Source organism: Camelus dromedarius, unplaced genomic scaffold (genome assembly GCF_036321535.1).
Source record: "Camelus dromedarius isolate mCamDro1 unplaced genomic scaffold, mCamDro1.pat HAP1_SCAFFOLD_126, whole genome shotgun sequence".
Classification (NCBI taxonomy): domain Eukaryota; kingdom Metazoa; phylum Chordata; class Mammalia; order Artiodactyla; family Camelidae; genus Camelus; species Camelus dromedarius.
In genome coordinates this window covers 3762093-3781639 of record NW_026989807.1, presented here as the reverse complement: position 1 = coordinate 3781639, position 19547 = coordinate 3762093, and the positions used below count along the sequence as shown (strand labels likewise).

Sequence of the window (19547 nt, the reverse complement as noted above, 5' to 3'; positions counted from 1 at the left end):
AGGCTCAGGGCCCATGGTGAAGTGGAGAATTTTAGTCCATGGTCTGTGGAGGCACTGACAATTCTGTGTCATGGGACATTGTCCAGGATGATAATAATTCCTCCCCGAGTTTCAGATTTCCTTGCCTGTGAGACGGGGTAGTAATAGTTTCTGAGATGATTGTAATGATTCAGTAAGGGGCGCAGCGTGTGCTGGCAGGTAGCTGGTGCTTAAGGAGCAGAAGTCGCAGTCACTCTGTCAGCCTCTCACTGTGTGCTCTGTGCTTTGAGAAGATGTGTTTTTGGTGAAAGTCCTGCCCAAATACTAGGGTCTAGATGAAACGTTGTTCCTTTACTTTTCCTTTCTTTTGCTCCTTCCTTTCTCTGCGTCTCATGTGTAGGGAGCAGATTCCTCTGTTTCAGGGAATACAGGCCTTTCTAGGAAAAGGACAGGATGAACGTGGAGAGGTGGGGCCGGAGGGGGTCTGGAGCATCTGCACAGCGCTGCTTCCCTGCATTTCTGCATCCGGTCCCATCAGTGCACGAAGTCAGCCTTCCTCTTCCTTCCTGTGTCATCAGGTCTCTGTTTTATGGGAAAACCTTTTTTACGTGTCTTTTTTCACTTACATGTTTCGTTCAGATGCTTGTTGCTTTTCTCCCTGTGCTTCAGCGTTCCTAGGAGAGAATTCAGCAGTGCAGCATCTTCTCCGAGCTCTATGAGTTGATTGGCTTCCACTGCAAGTCCATCTTCTTCAAGTGGGTGGCCCCCGTGCAGCGCATGGCGCCCGGCATCCCGGAGCCTGGCGGGAAGGCCTGCTACCGACTCCTTCTGCAGACGCTTCCTGGCTACAGTCTGTCACTGATTCTGCAGGACTTCAACAAAGGTTTTGGAACTAAAACATTGCTTCAGTCCGATTAACCATGCCTTGTTTGGGCCCTGCTCTCCTGTCTCATCAGGGTGAATTGTGATTCGTGTAGAGCAGGACACAGCAGACTTTTTTCTGTCAAGGGCTTGGGAGTCAATATTTCAGGATCTGCAAACCTCCTGATCTCTGGTGCAGCTGCTCAGCTCTGCTGTTCAGATGCCAGAGCAGCCAGACAGTCCACACACCCACAGAGCTTTATTCACAGCAGTGGCTGGGGCTGGATTGGGGGTATGAACTGCAGTTTGTCCCCACAGCCTCCTCACTATTGACGCCTGCACCAGAGCATGCATTTGCGACAATGGGTGAACCTACACTGACACGTCATCATCACCAAGTGCCCATACTTGACACTAGGATTTACACTTGGTGGTGTGCACTCTGTGGGTTTGGACAGATGTACAATGACACGTTTCTACCATCACAGCATCATACAGAGTAGTCTGTCTTAGTGACCCTAAAAATGCTCCGTGCTGCACCTCATTCATTACTCCTTCCCCTCTAGCCTCTGACAGTAACTGATCTTTTAGTCTCTGTGGTTTTGCCTTTCCCAGAACACCATACAGTTGGAATCAGACAGTTGCGGAACCTTCCCAGATTGGCTTCTTTCACTTAGTAATATGCATTTAAGGTTCCTCCATGTCTTTCCATGCCTTGATAACTCACTTCATTTTAACACCATAAATAGTCCATTTTCTGCCTGGACCACAGTTTATTTATCCATTCACCTACTGAAGAACAGCTTAGTTGTTCCTGAGTTCTGGTGATTATGAATAAAGCTGCTATTAACATCTGTATGCAGATTTGTGTGTGGACGTAATTTTCCATTTTGTTCAGTAAACACCAAGGAGAACAGTTGCCAGATCATATGGTAGGAGTACGTTTAGTTTTTAAAAAATTGCCAGACCGTCTTCCAAAGTATCTGGGCCATTTTTCATTCCCACAAGCAATGCAAGAGAATTCCTGACACTCCACATCCTCACCAGCATTTGGTGCTGTCAGTGTTCTGAGTTTTGGCAGTTATGACTGGTGTGCAGTGATATCTAGCTGTTTCAGTCTGCAGCCCCTTGATGACAGATGCTGTGGAGCATGTTTCCATAGATTTCTTTGGCATCTAGTTTCCATGTTGAGGTGTGTGTTGAGGCATTTTGCTCATTTTTTAAGCAGGTTATTCATTCTTCTTGTTGAGTTTAAAGAGATTTTGGTGTATTCTGGATATCAGCCCTTTATCAATGTGTCCCTGCCCTTCACCTGCAGCACCGGAGTTGTCCTTTGGGTCTCAGTGGAGTGTCAGCTCTTCAAAGAGGTTCCCTGTCTTCACTCACCTAAATACTGTCCTTGAATTTTTCACTTTCATTGACTCACTTTGTTCTTTTAAAATAGCATTTCCCATAATTTGTAAGTACATTAAAAAAAAAAAGGCAATGATTGAACACTGCCTCCCCCACCAGGCTGTGTGCCCTGTGAGAGCAGAGACCCTGTCCCCACTCACCATGTCCCATGACAGCACATGTCACATGTCCATGTAAATGTGTGTAACATGGGGCCAAACCTGATGAGCAGCTATGATGACATGTGTTGGCTACCATTCATTGAATAGAGTTTGTTTCTTGATCTTAATTTTAAATCACATGAATGAAACATGTTTCTTTTGAAAAATAAAACAACAAAGCACACCTCCATGTGATTGGTACTTTCTACTTAGCCTTCTGACCCAGGAGGGGACATTCACCATCATTTTGTGGAGGAGGTTGGGGAGGTAAAGTAGGAGAGTGAGATCAAATAAAGTAAAAATGATAACTATCAGCTGGCTTTATTTTCACTAAGACAAATGTTACTTTAAACCATATCTCAGCTGTTGTTCTGTTGTTTTAAACACTTCTCATAGAATTAAATGGAAGCCCACTAAACCCTGAAAGGGAAATTATGTGCTCAGGTCCTGAAAAGTGTTTATGTCTATTTCTTGAAATGCACATTTTCCCTGCTGGTTACAGAAAGTCATGGCGGGAACACAGCCGTGAGCTGTGTGTGTCTGCCGGCTTCACGGGCTGCTCACTGTCATTTTCATTTTCTTGTGTTGCAGTGTATGAAGGTTTTCCATCAGACTGTTTGCTCAGCCCCTTCCTGAATGAAGGATTGAATTTTCCACAGGAAATCTTATGGAAGAGAGTGACAAGGCACATGGGTTTCCCAAAAAGCAATATTTGTTGTAATAAACTCTCACATTGGTGAACTTTTTGAATACAAGCGAGTTGAAAATTTTATCACTAGGTCATATGCCACAAATCTGTCTTAAGAATAAAAAGATTCAGATTTTATAGAAGAAGCAGTTTGAATCAAGTATAAATTACAATTTGTACACTAGTTGGTGTTAGAAATTATACTCACTCTTACCATAATTGCCTGTGGTAGGAACTGGATCATTATTTATTTATTTAAAAAAAATCCTCAAGGTTCTACTTGCCCCATTCTTGATGCGGCAGTGCTGAGGTTAGTTAAGTTGGGACATTTAGAATTCTTGGCTAGGTTTTCAGGACATTGATTTCAGCCTCTTTATCTTTTTTAGAATCTCTTCTTTGTGTCGGTCTTTGGTCTTTTGACAATGTGGAAATACTGCACAGATCTGTCTTTCCCTTTTTTCCTGTCTTTATGGGAAAAGATTTCTGTAAGACACACTACTAGGACATTAAGGATTTTGTGTGGGGTAAGTTTGGTCGGCTCAAAGGATTTCAATTAATACGTATTAATACTTGCTATTCAGCTAATGATAAGAAAATTATAAAATAACTTAAGTATACATCAATAAATATAGTACAATAAGCCCATCACCCAGATTAAGGAATTCACAAACATTTCCATATTTCCTTTATTCAGACCTTTGTTCTTTTATTTGTCCTTTGTTGAAGTATTTGACAGCAAATTCAAGAAAACATGTCATTTTACCCTATGTACTCAAGTAGGCATGTCTGAAAAATGAGGGCCATTTCTTTTATCAGGTTTTTCCATTTGACTTATGTGCTCGTTAAGTACCAGCTGTATCAGGCATCTCACTAGGCATTAGGAATCCTTGGGGCAATGAGACAGTCCTGGCTCCCAAGGAAGTTAAGGGCTGATGGAAGAAACCAACACAGGAGCTTAGGTGCCTCACCTAAGGTCCCTGCGGGATGACACCAATTGGAAAAAATTTGTGCACAATACAGTGGGATTCACAGAAGGGACTGGTCAGACTAGTAGGGCAGGCCGTGAGAGAGGCGGTCAGCAGGGCTACAAGAGGAGGAATCATTTGATCAGAATCTGAAATCTTTTCTGCCAACCTTCCTACCAAGCCCCTCGGGCCCATCACACACAACCCTATGCTGTAACTGTTTTTGATTCCTGTTACTACGTCTCCTTCAGGAAGGATTTTAAGGTGGAAAATATTTAAAATCAGTAATTGTTGCCAGAAGGGACATAGAACAAAGAACATGGAAACAACACAAATGTCCATCAGCACATGACTGGATAAAGACAAGGTGATACATATCTACAATGGAATACTACTCAGCCATAACAGATGCAATTTGCAGCAACATGGATGGACCTGAAGACTGTCATTCTAAGTGAAGTGGGATGAAAATAGAAAGAAAAATGTCATATGACTTCATTTATGAGGAATCTAAAATTAATAGCAATAATAATAAGACCACAAATGAACTAATTGTTATTTTGATTTCTTGAATATGCTTAAGCACATATGACTGTCCTTTGTGATTTGATTACCATATTCTGTTTATTATTCTTTTGTAGTTGGCTTTATTCCTCTGGTAACTATGTAAGTTTAAAAATCTGAAACTCTAATCTGTTCTTAGAAACAATAATTAGTACATATATGTAACTAAAAAAATGCAGTATACTCTGTAAATGTATTTACATGCAATGTGTATGTGGAGTTGAACTGTAATAATTATACCTAATAATACTGAAAAAGAAAAAAAATAAAATAATATATAAAAAAAACTAATCACCCCTCTTTAAATATTAAAACATTCAGTTCTGAGATTCTGTGAAAGACAGCATGGAAGTAGGTTTTTAAGATTTTCTCCTTGCTCCTTGGTGAGCAGCCTGGGCTGCACAGCTTGGCCGCCACAGGCACCCAGGACTTGCCGGCTTGCTCCTCACTTGTTGGGAGGAAGATTAGCTGCTTCAGGAATATTTATGCTCTTAGAAGTTGCTGAAAACCCACAGAGCTTCTGTTTACATGGAGTGTATCTGTCAATATACCCCATTTTAGAAATTTGAACAGAAAATTTAAACCCAAGAACTGACAAGCACACGCTGCCCCAGCACGTGGTCAAAGCAGTGCTGCCACGGTGGCGTGTGTTGGTTCTAGAAAAAATGCACCATACACTCAAGAATGAGGGTGAACCCACAGATCTCATCTCAGCAATGCTATGAAGAGGTGGGATCCAAAGCCCCTAAAACAGTGCTGAAGTCCCCAGATGTCCCAGAACACACAGAGCCATGGGACCAAGAATCCAGTGTCTCATGGATCATCAGCCGTGGAGACCGCGTCCTGGGTCAGGAGAAGCAAAAGTAGGGATACCAGGCACACAGTCCTATTACAGCAAAGCTTTAAAGGTGTTGAATTGACTAAAAGAGTGGCAAAGATTTGCATTTAGAATACTACATTTCCTCTCCTGGAGACGTTAGAATGATAACACTGATTAACAGAGGATGATTGTAATGGATTAACTATGATACTGATGACATGAGCTGCTCACACTAACCCTGCACTCAATGTAGACTAAGCCTTTTATGCACACACTTCATTAGGTCTCCACATCCCTGCAAGGTGGCATTAAGCACTCATACAACCATGAAATCAGTGACTATAAAACAGTCACAAGGCTTTCTCTGCAGCATGAGGTAGCAAAACCAGCAAGGATTTTCAATGACAAAATCCAAAATCATATATATTTGGGAAAGAAAGCAAACAAAACACAGAAGGACAATAAAACAAAAGAGCAGATGGAATGGAAACTTTTATTGAAGAAAGCAATGATTGATTCAATTACAACAGGTAATGTCCCTGGTATAATTGAACCATCAATCCAAATTTTTGGAATAGTGAGTTGTGAAATTACTGTCTCAATTAATATTGGAATTCCTAGTTGGACCAATTTGATATACATCACTGGTGTGATGTTATCTATTTAGGTAAATAACAATATTCATATTTTTTAATATTGTTAACAGGAATCATAACACAGGACTCCAGATTTAGAGAATTCAAACAACTACTATCATACTCCATCCAGTAAGGACAAGTGTCCCTGCGTCACCAAAGCAATGAGAATTTGCACACAGAAAACACAGTTCTCCAGTTGTGACAAATACAAGACCGTGAACCATGAATTACGAGAAGAAGCAACTGTTTAAATGCCATGGGCAAAATTTTTTATCATCTTGAAAACATCACTGATGCACTAAGAAAAAAAATTGTTTTACTAGCAAATCTAACTGACACAGGGGATTTTCCAAGTGAGAAGGTAATTCCAAAAAGTGCAGTAAAATGAGTTAAGATGATCTGTGCAGTGAAGGAGCTGATATTAGACTGACAAGCATCACGATTTCCGGTTTTACACTTGCTCTCTTCTTGTCACCTCTGACACAAGAATGAATCATATGATTTTTTTCTTTAGGGAAAAAAAGATAAATAAAATCTAACTAGAAGATGTGGTATGGAAAGCAGTAATGAAGTTGTCTAACCTAATAATGCAGCCAGTGTAATGTAGCACTTATTCGGGCACTAGAATTTTTTAAATCATGAATTATTTTATATCCTATTTCTATCCTAAAGGAGGCACTTAAAGTTTTCTACTTTATTCAACATATCTTGTGGGGGTTGTGATATATACCGGTATGGCAGTTTTCAGAGATTCAAAATCACCTCTGTGGTTGTGGTCAGGAAAGGCAAGGCTCCCTCACTGCTGCGATGGAGAAGGAATCCCCGGAGTCAGCCTCCGGGCAGCTTCCGAAACGCATTTGCTTGCACTTAGCACAGGACACCATCAGCAAGTGTAAATCTGACAAGATTTCCCTGGGGACCTGGGAGGTGCGCTAACATTCTGAAGCCACTTGTTTCCCAGTTAGGTAAGGCTTGGAAAAACAGTTTATTAGAAGTGACTCCCTTTGTATGTGCCTTTTGTCCTGAGAGGTCACTAATTAGCATAAATATAAAATACCCCATAATATAAGAATTTAGGTACCCCATTTTTCAATCTACCTGTCTATTTGTTTATCATATTTATGCTTAGGTTACACTTTCCATGATGTTCAATTCTGGGCACCAAAAAAGAAAGGTTGCAAAATATTTCTTATAAAAAGCAGGAATGGGTCTAAGGTTTAAAAACCACTACTGCTAACAACAAAAGCCAGACAATATTTTTAACCTCAATTGCATCAGACCTTCCCGAATTCCTCCCTTAAGTTCACTGTTACAACAATAATGGAATCTCTGTCCTTCCAAGACTCGGGCCTGATCGCCACCCATCCAGATATCTTTCTGTGGGTCCCTACTTGTCCTCGAGGCCCCCAAACACAACTTACGGGTTGAAATTTCTTCAGTGTTCCTACTGTAGGGGAAACCTGGAAGTCTCAGGCACTGTCCAGGAGTCACACCTACCTGCAAAAATCAAAGTCATGTGACTGTAACGGGACAACCCAGGTTGTGTGGTAGGGCTGAAAGCTTACCAAAAACAGCTTTGGGGGCCTTACCTAAGCCCTCCAGCTCCTAACATGAAGAGGGACAGGGAGGCCAAATTAACCACGAGACTGTGTGGCTTAATTACCCCATGAATAAAGGATTTGTGCCAGTGCCACCTGTAGACAGGGAACCCCAGAACCCAGACTTGGAAGCACCCTGTCCCCTACCCTCTGAACAAATATTCTCTCAAGACACATAGTGGGAGATGGGAGCCCCGGTGAGCTCTGGAATAAGATGCGACCTGAAAGACTGCTGGTAACAAATGGTGTGCAGCTCAGGCAGCCCCCAGGACCACCAGCCATTCTGGTACCACTGATGCCCACACTTCCATCCACAACAGTTTCTTCAGGACACTTATGCACATATAAACATCACACAAAAATGATTGCTTAGACATATTTTAAGAGAAATATCATTATGAGAATGCCAAATTCATGACATGTCAGAGTCAAGACCCCAGAGTATTTACTGGATGAGATCTCACGTGTGCCCCGCAGTGAGCTTTAAACCCTTAGGACACAGTCATGGAACAGTAGGCATTTTCTTTCTTTCCTCCAAGTTGGCTTTACTGGAGAACTCCATAGACACAGGAAGACTCTGTTTCCCACCTCTACTACTTACACAAAGGGCTCATCATGTGGTGAGGGATCAGCGCTGGTGCGACCGGCTCCAATGTGAGCACTGCAGTGCCCAGCTCCTTGAGGAGCAGAGCTCCACCCACAGGAGCAGAGACCCCCCAGGAGCAGAGCGCCCCCCACGGGCACTGCAGTGCCTGCAAGAATCAGGAGTCTGATGAGTGAGCCAGGGGTGGGCAAGTCATGAAGCAAGCACCGCTCCCTCAAGCTCTGCAGGGGATCTCTGTGTCATCTTGAATAAATACAGTCAGCGTTAAAGATGTTTGACAAGAGGGTAAAAGGTAAGGCCTCCCCAAATCTCCTTGCATTCCTTTAGTTGGAGACCTGGTAGAACACATGGCGACAAGAGACTCTGGCTTTTCATGCCCACGTTGGCCTCAGGGCTACAGGGGAGGCCACGGTGCTGCCTCCGCCCCACCTCCTGCCTTCATCCTGCAGAACTCACAGGGGCCGCTGACTCGTTTCTCTGACTTTCTCTCCTTGGTTGTGCTGCTCTTCCAGCTTTTAAAAACTCACAAAATCCTTACCGGAAAATCTTTATCAATGAACCCAAGTCAAATGAAATCAACCAAAGAGGCACACTGCTTTCTTCATTACTTTATATTTTAGGATGAAATTCTTGAAAACGACACCCTGACCTGAAGGGGTAGATGGAGGAGAAAAGAAAACAAGACAAGCATTTTTGGGCCCATAAAAAATGAGAGGTAACCAGATGGTGTCTAGTCTTCATTGCACCTCTCTGCCTGCCCCAATTTCACATGCCCTTCCCAATTGAACTCATCAGAACTCGACTGAAGGAGACGGCTGTGCAAATTTATTGGAAACCAAATAAATCACTACGGAAACAGTCTCCCAAACCCAGCGAGAACACTGTAAGCTGACCAGTGCCAGGATCTGAATACGTGCAGATCCAAATTCCAATCCCCTCCCTGGTGGGTGTACTTACAGTGGGGGTGTCGCCGTGCAGTTTGTCTGCATCCAACATATAAAAATGAAAGGGACTCCAGTTTTCAACATCACAGTCCCTCTGAAACAACTGGTGGTCAATTAGCGTTTGTCGCCAGCAAAACTCGATTTTCTCCCCTGCACGTGGAGGTGAACACACAGAAGAGACTGATGATCCCCGCTGCGAGTGTAGCTAAGTGTGTCTAAGCAAGCTGGCTCCATCAGCATCCTGATGAGCAGGGGAGTGTGTGAGCCGCGGGGCTCTGCAGACTAATGGCCAGGCAAGGAGGGCACTTTCTTACATTGGGGAGAAAAAGGCTGAAGCAGCACTCGCTGGAAATAAATTCTAATTAAACCTTCAGGTGCTGTTCCTGCAGCAGAAGCCACGCCAATAGATGAGGCTCCCTCCGTGCTGTCCAGTCATGTGAACCAGGCTCATTAATATACCTGTGTGTTTGGTTTAGCAAGTGAAACATGTCTGTTTTCTGGAAATTACATGAGGGTGGAAAACCTTCCAAACATGTTCATTTATTTGCTGTGGACTTTGTTTAATCCTCTTAAGAGCATTTAGAATGACAAACTTCTTAAATTAGCATGTTTGCCCGAGAGACATTTCCAGGCACATGGGCCGAAACCTAGGACAACCCAGAAGCAAATTCAAAACCGTTCCAGCTGCACAGCACTGCAGAATGTGTCCAGTTTGAGAATCAAGGATTTTTTCTCCACACACTTTTCCTCCTCTGCCCAAATTAATCAGCCTCTGCTGCTCTTGTATAATGAGTATCGTATGACTCATCTTCTCTGCCTGTAAAATAGAAATGGGAAATACTTCTGCCCAATAAAATGACATAGAACTAACCCCCAAAATTATATATATTTAAAAAAAAAACAGGGCTTTACGCTGTCCAGGGATATGAATCATTTATTTAATATATCAATTGTTACTAGAATAATCTTTTCAAAATATAACCCCTCCTCAGAAAACTTCAACTACTATTCGATAAAAATATCACAGAAAATTTCTGAAAAGAATTTAAAGGAAAATCATTTTTAACTGAATCATATTCTAGGCACACTGAATAAATTCTGTTTAGAGAACTACTTGTTTTTAATAAATGACCTATAAAAATACACCCAGCATTAACCAGTAAATCTTCATTCCTTATTTTAAAATTCTTAAGGCATGCTATATTTCTTAAATCAAATGAGGAGATATTTGCAAGCCAATGGACAACGGAATTACCTAAGAAGACATTATAAAGCAGCAAGAGCAACTAGCACTTTGCCAAGCATTCTGCCTGAGAGTCACTCGTACCATCTTATTTTGACCTGACTGCTTAGAGGTGAGCTCCATCAGCCCATTTAACACATGGAGAAACTGAGGCTATGTGTGGTCATGTTTCCAGTACTTGGTGGAGCCAGGATCCAAACCCGGATCTTTGTCTATAGAGCCTGTGCCTTTACCAGATCACACTAAATTTCTCACTCTTCAAATGCACTCAGTCCCCGAGGTAACACACCTTCCTTGCATTTCTAGGAGTTTTAGGAATTACTGAATTACAAGGACTAATCAGACATTTGTGTGAGCTAATTTTTTGTTTTCTGATTTTCCTGAATCAGTTCAGGCTGAATTCATTCTACTTACGAGAAGTCCTGAGGCAGAGGAGAGAGGGGAATATAAGCCAGACATAAACAATTTCAAGAGATCCACTTCATCAAGGAAGCAAAGTATTAAGTAAACCATTCTGCAACATGCTTGTCAATAAACCTTGGTGTCTCTGTCTCAGCCTGAAGGAGGGTAAGCCCTCCAGCACATCTGCCTTCCAGCCACATACCCTGGATGATCTTGGTTCCCTCACCGGTGACACATGTGTTCTCCTGGGACTCTTTGTAGAGATTAAATGATAAAACTGTATGCAAAGGGGCTACTTCATTGCCAGACAGTAGGCACTAAACAAATAAAAAAATTATTTTGTCTCATGAAAATGGGAGGCAAGTCTCCCAATTAAACATTCCTGATAGAATCCCAACAAGCACTTTAATTTATCTACAAGAAATTGTAAAATAGCATTTCTTTTTTGAAGGCCGTATCCATTCTCCCTACTTTTTACCAATCCTGGTTGTTATCCTGAAAATCTATTCCCAGAACGTGGCATCCATCTCCCATATTTAAATCCTTTAAGTTTGAAATTATGATGAAGCTTGGGCACATAAAGATTCACACCATAATTCACAGAATAAACAAAGACCACAGGAACAGGGCCACCTCCAGACCCCATGTGCTCAGGACAGGCTCCAAACTTCACAAAATCAGAAGCATACTGTTTGAAGAGAAAGAAAATTGAATGTGATCAAGGAGGCTGACATAGAGCACTGGCCGGCTCACAAGGCGACCCCTTCGCCCCCTCGTCTGACCTAAGTCATCAAACACAGTTATCCGTTGATCTCTAACTAAAACTAGAACACGGGTAGGGTTGGAAAGTAACATTTTTTCCTACAATATATACATATTTTCAACTAAAAATTGGCACTTGTCATCTGCCTCTAATTTGGTTAAGTCATGAGCCACTGCAGCTGCTGACCTTCAAAACCCTCTGAAAGTAGTTAAGTGTGGAGATCAGGAATGGGGCGCTCTGTGCTCTGGGAAAATGGGCAGAAGAGTCTTCAGATAGTTAGACATTTTCAGGAAATTTTATGCGCCCAAATTCTTGCATCCCCTCCTATCTAGAAAAGCACTAATATCATTAACAGAGACACCTGCTTCTTGACTAGCAGCAGCCTCTGCCTAAACTTGTATTTGACCGCACGTCCCCCTTCACTGAAATCTTATATAATTCTGAGCTCCCCCTCCTCTTCAGAGCAGTTCCTCCGAGCTCTCTGAGATGCTGTCACCTGGGCTTTGGTCCTTATTTTGCCCCAGATAAACTTTAACCAACAAATCTCACTTTTTGTGGTTTATCGACAGTACCACAAAAATTAAGCTTACATGCTTGAACTCAGAGTAAACATTCAGTATCAAATATTTCTTGACTTAAATTCCTATTTAAATGTAAATAATTATTCCATTTCTTAAATATAACATCTTTAAATATAAATTAACAGATATTTGTGAATCTTTGAAAAATATAGTCTAGAAAAAAATTTTAGCAATTAAAAAAGCTATTGTGTGGAGCTTTAGAATTTCAAAAGTGGAAGAGAATAGTATTGTAACTCAAGTTCTTGTTTTAAATGCAGAGATCCTGAGGCCTCAAAAGACATATCAATTTGCCTGATTTTATACACTGTCCTTTAACAGAAAAACTTGAACTAAGTTCCTGGTCTTTGAGAAACCAAGACTTGCTCTGCTGGTGCAGGGCTGAACTTTATGAAAATGGGTGGTGAGAAAGAACCAGAATGCGGGGGCCTGGGAGAGGCAGCGGAGGAAAGGAGGGTCTCACCTGGTCATGGGTGAGAAATAGGCTCCCGCAGTGCTGGTGTGATGGGCATCCCTCAAGTGCCTGAAAACTACTATTTGGCACACCTGCCACCGAAACGCACACAAGCTGTTTAACTAGAAGGCTGACCAGGAGGCTTTCTCATTGACACAACAAGCTATTTTCAAGTTAACTCTACAACTACAGGAAGAGAAAGAATAGAAAGCAGTTATTAATTATTAAAAATTTACACCAAGAACCAAGGAAATTCCAGGAGAAATATAAAGACGTTGGACGTTTCATTATGCGAACTTACTGCCAATTCATTTGTCTTAAAAGCTGTGCTATAAAATATATTGTCCTTTGTTGTTCCAAATCACATTTGAAAGAAATAATGTTTCTTAAGGGTGTTTCTGGAAATTTCTTCTATTTCCTAACACCAAATCTCAGACCCTTAAAGAAATGGGGGGTTGGCATTTCGTCCACTGTTCTCTAGGCAATTTGTTTTTTCCTTCAAAGAACAAGGGGGGAATCACACAGAAAAGAATTTGAACATCAGGCTGCTTACATTTCCTCCGGGAGTCTTGGAAAATAAGGTGGAAATGAACAGTAGGACAGAAACATGGCGGGAGAGTCACTGGCTAGAAGGTGAGAACAAATGTGTTCTCCAACGTGCTCTGGTAGCCACTAGTTTAAATGAACCGAACAATTGTTCGAGCATACACGCACTTCTACGGGAAAATCTCAACCGTTACCAACCGATCAGTGCAGCCCGAAGCAATGGACGGACTGCGGAGGCCCCTGGCATCTCATCGTGGTGTCTTACACCATGTGCAGGATGAGCAGTGCCTCCCCGCCCCCTCCCTCCCCTCCCCTCGAGGGAGACGGCTGGTCCTGAGCTGAGCTTACCTCATAGCAAGCTGTCTCTCAGCCCTCTGTCTAAAGCAAGATAAAAGCAGGAAAGCTACCTGGGACTTTACAGAACCAACCCAAAAGGGAACTGAAGCACCTTTCTTCCCTCCTTTCTGCTGCCTGGAATGTGGGCCTGATTTTTGACCCTCAGTCAGACACTTTGGGCCATCAAGTTGACGGGCTGAAAATAAAAGGCATCTGGTTCTCTGACCCTGGGACCTTCATGCAAACCAGCCCTGTGGTACCGATTGCTTGACTTCTTTATGTAAGAGGGAAATACAAGTTTAGCATGTGTAAGCTACCGCTGTTATCTGGGGAAGTAGGTGTTGTACATTGCCACGGTAAGTCCTAATAATAAAGTTAAAGATTCACCAAAAACTATTTACCAAATAGTTAATAAATGATAAAGAGTTCCTGATTTTTGTTTTAATGCTATGAAATGTAAATCAAGTTTCAGCATATGCTAGTAAAACAAGACACTGTGGAGAAAAAGCAAAACAGAGATTATAGAACAGAGACACAAAGCCTCCTCTTCTCCAAGGCACAGGAGGACAGCCGTGACTCTACGTGCCAAGGTTGGAGTCTCATGGGCTCCCTGTTTTCCTTGCCTTGGGTTGTCTTTTCTTTCCAGCCTTGGGAAAAATGGATAAGGCTGCTGGTCAAATCATTTCAGGAGCAGCTTCCATCGTGTAGAACCCCTGTCTCTTCCTTTCCTCTGCCTCCTGGAATGTTCTGACACAATTAATCAGTCCAGCTTTCTAAATTGAGCAAATGGAGCTCAATCAATCTGCTTTTAGACAGAGTTAGGAAACAGACATTAAAAAGCATAACTAGGAAATCTTATCTTCCAGAGGTCATTGCACAGATGAAATAGGAGAATATCTGTGAATCACTCTGTAAACACTAAGTACAATACAAACAATATTACTACTGATTCTATGTCACATTCTTCAAAAAACGAAAACAGAATAGTTTTCTACCAGAAGGAGAAGGTGCTTTGCAATTTTCTGTCACTTTAATTCTTCAAAAGTTTCTATAAAATTGATGTCTTTAAAAAATCAATGCACATTAGGGACTAAATTTAATTCCTTCATCTTCCCCTGTTTAACAGATATCAAGAATGATACCATTTCTAGACATTTTATCTAGGAAAGCCTTTGGTATACATGAGGCACAGAGCATGACAAATTGTCACTATCACTCAGGATAGGAAACCCATGTTTGATACCCGAACTTGAAGACATGAAGAAGATGCCTGGCATGTCCCACTGACCTTTCAAGCTGTTATTTTTGAAACACTTGTTTCTTCTTGGTCCAGAACAGACCCGCATTTGTTGATGTGAGACTCTTTAAGTGAAAAGGTAAACCCATCATTACACTTTAGAGACTGAAACTTTACCCTCCTCATCCATGTGGACATAGCATCCTTACTGATTCCTAACAGGAAAAATGACCACCAATGACATCTCAGGATGCTCCAATGCAGAGGTTCTCTGCTGCAGTGAGGAGGAAAGAGCCGTGTGCTTCAAGATGTACTTACTGTCTGTAGCTCACTTGGCAAGACACGGCAACTTGTCTAAGCTAAAGCTTAAAAGTGGAAAATAGAGACAACATCCATGGCAAAGAGCATTCGGAGGCTAATTCCTGGGCCCCACTTCATCGCTTCTCAAGAGCCGTGGGCAATACCTTGAGAAAGGCAGCAATACATTACCCAACTCATCAAAAAGCTGTGCCTCCTACTAATTGACAGTAAAGCAAGTGTCATCTGGCTCAACAGATCTCCCTGTGTCTAACAGTGGTCGTCTACTTTTTCTTTATTTTCTCAGTTGGGGGACACTCCTTTTTTGAAAATCCTCCTCCCTGCAGTAGAAGTTCTTATTTTCCCAACCAGAATGCAGGCTTGAAGGGGGGCAACAGAGCTGAGAACACATAAATCAGTATTTATTCCTTGATATATTTTTTACACATGGACTTAAAATCATTGGGTCAGTTGGACATCAATATCATATCTAATTTACACTATTGTCAACTTTCATTTTACTACCAGCTCCTGAAACAGTCACGTGGTCACTAGGGTTTTTTTCCTTCCCTTGACCCATGGGTTCGATGATTTCTAACCAGACACAATAGCTTTTTGAAAAGAAGTCTGTTTCACCTTTTGCTTTTAAACTAAACTTGTGTGCTTGACCCTGATTTCATTCTAACATTCACAAAAATCTATCCAAGGACAACCACATTTAACATCATCTCTAGATGTCTTGAATACAATGGTGAGTGATTCTTCCAGATCATTAAACTATATATGCACATTATGCTGTGGTCCTCTTCAATTTGTGGTGTTTACAGTAATCGTTACCTCTTTGGATACTTTATTACACATTTAGCATTTCTTTATCCAATTCAGTTACATTAATATATAAGATTTCAAAAGATCTGCTTTCTCAAAATGATGATGTTTAACATCTATAGTCTATTTTAAATCAAGTAATTCAATAAGGTTGTCAAGGACAGCAGTGAAGGTTGTGTGTGGTGATTGCTGCTTCAGAGTCTCCGGTCCTGTCCCTTGATCTTACAGGTGTTTACGCATCCTTGTCAATGTCATCACATCAGTCTATTAGGAGCTGAAATTAAACTACCTGGATGCTAAATTTTTTTAAAAAACAATATACTCAATTTCCCCTTCTAATACTTTATTGTTTCTCATACTGAGGCTCACCAGTTTTCCTAATATATATATTTGGTGGGGAGGGGGGCACAGCCCTGAATGCCTGCAGACAGCACCAACTCTATAAGATTAACCAGAGGTGGCCGTGGATGTTCTGTGACTTCAGCCACTGAGCACGAGCACCTGCTGTCCTTCCAACTGTTCTGCCTCCATTATTGACAGCTCTGAAGGTCACTGCCTCTTGTAAAATTCTACAACATTACAGTTCATATATTTTTAAAAGTTATAAATTTGTGAAAGTCGTCTGCTGTTTGTGTAAAAAGAGGGGTACTTCCTTTTGCTCATTTCAGGCTAAACTAAGTCCAGAAGGACACACACACACACACACACACACAGAGACACACGCAGTTCTGAGTGCCCCCAAGGAAAAGTTTGAAAGGCTTCGGGACAGTGGTGGCGCTCAAACCTTTGGAATTTTGAGCTCTATGAAAGCATCACTTATTCAGAAATTAAGCATTATAATTCTAGACAAAGAGAATCAGAATCACCCACAAGATACTTACCAGAATTTTTTTAAAGAAAGTATCTTCCCTAAAATCCAATGATAATTCAAATATCCATGGAAAGAAAATAGATCAGTAATATCAAGCAATAATTTCTACACTATTGCTGATTAGACTTCAGCCCCAACCAAAGAACATAGAAATAAGATACCTGGAGATAAAGAGATGGAAATGAGGTATTAAAAAGCAAGAATATAAAAGAAGTAGCGGCCTTACGGAAACCTGCTCATTTTCTTTGAAATAATTTCTTGTTTACAGGAACTCACTCGTGAGGATCTGGAAATGCATCAAGAGGAAATCTAGCAGGGAAAAGAAGCAGAAGCGGAAGCAGGTCTCAGTTTTCTCCGAGGCTGATCCTAAATGAAAAAAACTTTCCTTGGCCTCCAGAATAGACAACCTGCATGGTTCCCTTAGCAGAAGAGTGAGGAGGAGAGAAAACCGAATGTGTTTGCAAATCATCCTTCACCAACCCTGTTGGAACACAGAATTTTGGTGTTAGGGGCACTGCCCGACCTATAAATATAAGAGAAGGAACAAGCTCTAATAAGGTTTTTGAGCGAAAAATGCTTTTAGCTTTAAACCTACTCTAGAAATCATGCTGAGAAATCATGGTAAGTGCTTGAGGTGTAGCCTTGCTGTTTACGTTACATAAAGGAATGCGTCCCCACATGTACCATTTTGGGAACGGAATATGTGTTGCAGCCTCCTTCACTTAGGTTTTTGGAAACCCAGAGTTTCTGGCCACGGGGAAATAGGCTAGTTACATATCAAAGGGGAGGCAAAAACTCCAGCGTGCTTTTCCATTGCAAACCGATTTTACTAGAGACCAGCTTTAAGAATCATGCTGAGAAAAGAGAGTGTTTCTACATGTCACTCTACCTTTTATGACGGATGTAAAAAAGCCTCTCCACATGATCACTTCTGACATCACAATCTGTGTGGAAGTTGTTGTAAAACTAGATTTTTGGGTACACAGAGCTTCTGTCTTAGAGCATCTACACTAATCATATATGTAAAGGGAGGCACAATCTCCAAAACGATTATCCATAGGAAACGGCTTTAACTTTGAAACCGGCATCAGGAAACATTCTGAGAAATCAGAGAATGTGTCTCTAGAAGTACCCTTGTATTTTATGCTGGATGACATAATGCCTCTACACATGCTAAATTTTTAGGTCTGTATGCGTATGGAAGCCGAGTTTCCACTGGCTTGTTGGGAAACCAGAGATTTTGGCCAGGGGAAACTAAACTGCTTTCATATATATGGGTATGTATTAGAACCAAATCGGTTTTCCAGTGCAAAAAACTATTCTTGGAAACCGGCTTTGAGAAACAAATAGAGAAAACAGAGTAAGGGTTTCTGTATGTCACTTAACTTAAATAATGGATGATAGAACGCCTCAGCACATGGTGAATTCCCACATCAGTAAGTGTGTTGGAGAAGTCCTTCACATAAATTCTTGTAAAACCAGAGTTACTGGTCTAGAGAAAATGCATTACTTACATATCACAGGGCAAGCACTACTGCAAAAGCATTTTAAAGAGCAAAAAAAATTTACATGAAAACCGACCGTTGAATTCCTACAGAGAAATCAGAGAAGGTGTTATTAAAATAAAATCTACCTATTAACTGGATAAAAGAACGTCCCACCACATGACGAAATACGAAAGTCTCTCCACATGCTCAGATCTGAGAGATAAGTGTGTGTGAAAGCCGTCCTTCACCTAGCTAGTTTGGAACACAAAGTATCTTTTCAGTTGCAAACTCCACTCCAATACATATCTAAGGGGAGTTACTAGCTCCAACTCGGTTTACCTTGAAAAATGCAGGAACTTCAAAAAGGCACAAGGAAACAGACTGAGAAACCAGAGTAAATGTTTCTACTGCAACGCGTTCCAATTGTGCTACATGAAGGAACGTCTCTCCTCAAGCTCTGTTCTGAGAGATAAATGTGTGTGAAATAATAATTCACCTAGCTTTTTTGGAACACAGAGTTTATTTTCAGTTTCAAAAACCACTCCATATACTTATATGGGGAGGTACTAGCTCCAAAACGATTTTAAAGTGAAAAATGCAGGAACTTCTAACCGGCACTAGGAAACAGACTGAGAATCCAGAGTAAAATTTTCCACTACAAACCTTTCCCTTTGTGCTAGATGAACGAAAGTCTCTCCACATGTTCAGATCTGAAAGATAAGTGTGTGTGAAAGCCGTCCTTCACATAGCTTGTTGGGAACACAAAGTTTCTTTTCAGTTGCAAACTCCACTCCATACATATATATGGGGAGGTACTAGCTCCAACTCGGTTTTACAGTGAAAACTGCAGGAACTTCAAAAAGGCACTATTAAACAGACTGAGAAACCAGAGTAATTATTTCTGAGGCAACCCGTTCCCATTGTGCTAGATGAACGAACGTATCTCCACATGCTAAGTTTTGAGACATAAGTGTGTGTGAAAGCTGTACATCACCTAGCTTGTTGCGAACACAAAGATTCTTTTAAGAGTCAAACTTCAATCCATTCAAATATATGGGGAAGTACTAGCTCCAAATCGATTTACAGTGAAAACTTAAGGAACTTCAAACCGGAAATAGGAAAAAGACTAAGAAACCAGAGTAATAGTTTCCCCTGCAACCCGTTCCCTTTTGCTAGATGAAAGAACGTCTCTCCACAGTCTCAGTTCTTAGAGATAAGTGTGTGTGAAAGCCGGCCTTACCCTAGCTTATAGGGAACAAAAATTTTCTTTTCATTTGCAAATTCCACTACA

General features: G+C 41.3%; 1 long non-coding RNA gene across 2 annotated transcripts in view; it reads left to right on the top strand.

Annotated features, from left to right (window-relative positions):
• Positions 1-632, top strand: part of LOC135320815 (uncharacterized) — a 35006-nt gene extending 34374 nt beyond the window's left edge. For both annotated transcript variants that reach the window (XR_010380145.1, XR_010380144.1), the window contains exon 8: positions 380-632. This is a non-coding gene — a long non-coding RNA (uncharacterized LOC135320815). The remainder of the gene's footprint in view (positions 1-379) is intronic.
• Positions 633-19547: the final 18915 nt, after the last annotated feature.